Source organism: Rhea americana, unplaced genomic scaffold (genome assembly GCF_003343005.1).
Source record: "Rhea americana isolate MKP2758 unplaced genomic scaffold, rheAme1 scaffold_109, whole genome shotgun sequence".
In the NCBI taxonomy this organism is placed as follows: Eukaryota; Metazoa; Chordata; class Aves; order Rheiformes; family Rheidae; genus Rhea; species Rhea americana.
The window spans coordinates 3,107,242-3,112,334 of record NW_028185139.1 but is presented as its reverse complement, the minus strand read 5'-3'; positions in this window follow the sequence as shown (position 1 = coordinate 3,112,334).

Here is a 5,093-nt window from a genome sequence, read left to right as displayed (position 1 = left end):
TGGAAGTGTCTTAGTGGAAATTAAAGTTACAGATAATCCCCAAACTGAAGGCTAGTAGCTTGCTGTATGTCACCCACATTTGTCCTTTGTTGCATATACAATAGCCCCACTAGATTTCTATTAGATGCCCAAGCACACATATAAAAGGAAGCTTGGCCTTATTTATGGGGCAAACATGTCAAAAATAATATAACATTTTTGAGCAGATTAACAGAGAGGTATTTATGTGATTTTTTCCACCRTGCTTCTATAGAAATGATCTGGACTCACTAGAGATTAACACTTCATGATGGCCTCTTCTCTCAATTACAATTTTAAGCAAAAAAACATTGATTTATACACACACACACACACATATATAAATGTTAAAATATAAAATTATGAAGGCTACTGTAGTGGATGACTTCCCAGTAACACATCTGGCTGACATTGTGAACTACTGACAGAACTACCTTAAAGTGGAAGAATGCTAAAATAAAAGAGCTTAATTAAAAGGGAGAGAATATTCCTATTTGAAAAGAATTTGAATGAATTCACCAATTAATCCCTACAGATTACTTTTGATCTTTACTGTTAGTTCCTATCATTTAAGCAACTCTGGTTTTATTTTTTTATGACGAACTCTAAGTTTCTTTTTTTGATTCTGAAACAGAATTTCATTTGGTTTCGCACACAGTAAAATATACTTCTACAAAGATGACTAGAGGACTGGAGCATGTCTCTTATGAGGAAAGGCTGTGAGAGATGGGCCTGTTTAGCCTGGAGAAGAGAAGACTGAGGGRGGATCTTATCAATGCCTACAAATATCTTAAAACGGGGGGTGTCAAGAGGATGGGGCCAGACTTATTTCAGTGCTGCTAAGCAACAGGACAAGAGGCAACGGGCACAAACTGAAACACAAGAAATTCCACCTGAATATAAGGAAAAACTTCTTTACTATGAGAGTGACAGAGCACTGGAACAGGTTGCCCAGAGAGGTTGTGGAGTCTCCTTCTCTGGAGATATTCCAAACCCACCTGGATGCAACCCTGTCTAACATGCTCTAGGTGACCTTGCTTGAGCAAGGGGGTTGGACTAGTTGATCTCCAGAGGTCCCTTCCAATCTCAACCATCCTGTGATATCATCCAGATCCACAAGTTTCCCAATACAGATCTCAGAAATTCAGCATTCATCATCTATCCTAACTCTCAGAACATTGTTGTGCAAAAGATACACATGTGGAGCCTGTAAACTGTTGTTCTACTCTTATTGCAGTGTGCAGTGATAGGAGCCTTCTGGTCCACCCTCTGCAGCCACAGTTGTGAAAACTCATTTACTGCATCCAGTGTTGCTGTGTATGTAACGAAAGACACCTGCATGCTATTTCTCTTTCTGTCAGACTTTTCCCAGCAGCCTTCTACTGTGTTTGCTACTATGAGAGCTCAGAGGAGGCCTTCCAAGGAGTGTCAATATACATGCACAACGGGCATCTGAGAATCTAGCTAGMGTGAGTATCACTTGAAACAGAAAAGAGTTTCATAAAAATGGACTGTCCCATAAAAAGGACATCAAGGGACACAAAGATCAGTACAAGGCTCGGGCTAATAATAGTCAGTTCACTCCTGGGATGAAATGAATCACATCTTCAGTGAGCTCTAACAAAAATTTTTTTGGCCTTCTGTACTGCTGAATGACTTTCACAAAGTCAGAATAATGCAAGGACCAAAAATAATGCAAGGAGCAAAAGGAATAACAMCGACTTTGGGTTCAAGATACAAATCACTCAAGTAAGAAGCTCTGAAGTTATAGATAAACTACAATTCAAAGTTTTCAATTTCTGAAATGCTATCTTAATTGTCCATATCAATTACATTARAAGTAAAATAGTTCCCTAGATACACGGAAAAAGAAATTCCTGTTATTTGAAAACCTTAAGACTAAACTGGAAAGAAAGCAGAACAACAGAGGTAACCAGCTTTAAGTAGTAAATAGAGACTCAAGAATATATTTGACACCCATTTCTCCAACAAATCAATAGSATGGTAATCCCAGTAATTTATTCTGTGACAGCCCACGAGTTTGTGGTCCTCAGGATACAAACCAAGAAATCCCAGGGTCTCTATGCATAGCAACCAGAACAAAAAATCCCCTTCTACAGAGAGCGTTTGTTCTTATTTGTTGTTTTTAGATGGGAAAAGAAAAAACACAAAAAAGTTAATGGCATAGACCACTGTATGGTGTATTTTGGCAAATTGCCACCAGAAAACAAAACCATCTTTGCTCTGGCTAACTAAGCCTAGAAAACTCTTGCTAGGTCCAGTAATTGAGCATACTAAAGAGTTCTGTGAACAGCAAAACTAAGAAAATTCTATCTTGCAATCTCTTGCTATTGCTTCCATTCTTCCGTAATTCTTCCATTTCCCACAAGCCACTTCTTTGACTTTTAARCTGAATTACACTGAGATTTTCCACTAATTTCAAATATACCTACAAAATACCTCTTAAAAAAAAAAAGTATTTTGGAAGGAACACTGCAGCTGTAGCAGTTTTAAAAAAAACACAATGAACTACAAAGTTATCAAGGACAAAGCAATGAGTGTCAGAGTTATGTAAYACATGCCTGGGAAACTTTTTTCTGCAACCACCTAGCTTTACTGTTCTGATAGGAACTTAATTATTCCCAAATGTCCAGCCTTCCAGAAAGTTTGGATTATAGCACTCAGGGAWTTCAAAGTTATTGAAATGATGTCATGCCGGTCACTTCTATTGTTTGGTTAAGACATAAAGTTTAAAAAAAACAGAAGATTCTTCTTAAGAGTGGACCAGTGACCACAGCTTCTGCCAGTCACAGAATCCCCAGAGCTGTGTTCCTTATGATAAATTACAAAACTAACTCAAGATAGACACTCAATACTTATCCTTATTAAGTAACTTGCAGTTTAATGAGCCAATTTCAAGTGTGTCTAAGTATTTGGATTACAGAGCATCCTTTTTCCTCCCCACAAAAGCCCTGGAGTAATCCTATTTTCATCAGGTCTTCAGGTGATTAAAACAGGTTTCACGGTATTTTAAATTAAAATACCAACTGAAAGGGAAGGATATCACAAAGCAATAGTCTCAAATGGATTCAGTCAAGCTGTTAAAAGCCCTTGCAGGGAAACAAGTTTAGTAAGTGATAACTTTTCTTTTATCTTCATTTTCTTGTATGTTAAACATTCATTTGCTACTAAAACAAGAAAGGGTTTTTTTTTTTTTTTTTTYYTYYTTTTYTTYTYWTCCTGGTGCAAAACTATATTTTTGTGACAGGAATTCTTCAATAACAAAAATATATTTCACTTCTGAGAATGCCTTCTTTTTGCAAGCAGGTTATACATTACAACATTGAATTCTGAAAGTTAGATTGAATAATTTACCACTATCAATTCTGCCTTTAGATCCCCATATCCAATTAATTAAGCAAGTGGAATGAGATATCAAAGTAAAATGTGAAGACAACCTTTATCTTTTTGTGAAGAAATTCTGCTGACACAATACCCTGATACAGAAGACATCTAAGTAGTGGATCAGCTGCAGAGATAAGGCACTTTGGGATCGCTGGAAAATGAGAACTACGTACAAAAAACATGAGAAAATGGACTGTAGGAGTAGTCATTTTGCAGAKGAAGCTATTTGTTGTCTGGCCTGGCTAGCTGCAAGGCAATTGAGCAAAAAGAGGCAAGGGAGAGTCTATCAGGAAGCAAAGAGGCTGGAGTACAGAGGAAGTCTGCTGAATGAACAGTGGCTAAGACTAGTAAAAAGCAGTGCCAGATCAAGAACAGAAGAATCAAAGCTCCCATCAAGCTTTAAAGCTATGCAAAATTAAATGCTTATCAGCTAACACCTTCCAGTACAGCCAGCACAGAACAAGCACTAGTCTACACAGAGCTTTACTAGCTCCACCTACTCAGGGGTCGCATCAAGTAATTAAAATATATCAAACTGAGAGGACTGCATAAATATAAATTGACAGAAATACAACGGATAGAGTGCAGAAGCACTCCTGTGGTTGAGTCACAGAAACACAATGAGCAGGAGTACAGACRTGAAGAAGTCAAAAAGCCACAGATCTGCCATAGGAAGATGGTTTTCAGAGGTGACAGTAAGTGACTAGTGTAAAAATCTGAAGGATGTTCTCCTCCYTCCCTCCCTCTCCCCCCATGCTCCTTAAGATGATACTGCTCAGGACCTTTAGGCACAGCAGGTAACTACAAGTCACAGGGTCACTCTACCTGTAAAATATACAGGGAGGCCAAGATGATGCAATGTTAGATGTCTTAGCAGGACCTATAGCTCAGGACCAGACATTCACTTTATAATATGCAAACTTAAATGCTGAACTACCATAATAGGTATCTACAGAGGTGACTCCAGTCTTTTCAAGTACAGAAGAATCCATTTTAAAACAGAGAACAAATCATGTGTTACATGGAGAGGATTTGCTTGTKCCATGGCACAACTATGTAGTGAGATATTGCTGCCTGTTACACATCACTGCTCCAAAATTTTATCTGATTAGCTTTCAAATGGCAGAAGCATTGAAAACCTATGCAGCTTAGTCTTCTGAATGTCATGACACCCCTGGCTGTGCAAATAGAAGTATCAACAGGGAAGCACGAAAAAATTAGTTTCTCAATTTATCAATTACATAAACGATATCCATGGCTTGTTGCTGTTTAAGACCATTCCTGCTAATCTAACAGAAAAAGAAGTGATTGTTTCCTCCCTCCTGTCTTCTGCCAAAATTAGGCCAGACTAACAGGTTAATCTGGTAAATATAGTGGTAAATATAGTGGATAATAAAGTAACTGGACAAGGACATTTTTAGAAAAGATAACAGTTGCCTGGATAAGAAAAGTAAATTTAAAAWTCTGTTTGTTAGATAGAAGTCCTGAGAGACAGTCAAGGCCAGATAAGGAAGGAAAACTGGTATTTTGGGTGGAAAATACTTAATGCATTGTATAAAGAATGTCACAGTCATCTAGATACCCATTTTAGATGGCTTATTGCACAGACCAAGAGAAATGAGACTTGGCCTCACCAAACTACAGATGAGCTTGGTATTAGGGGAAGGAAA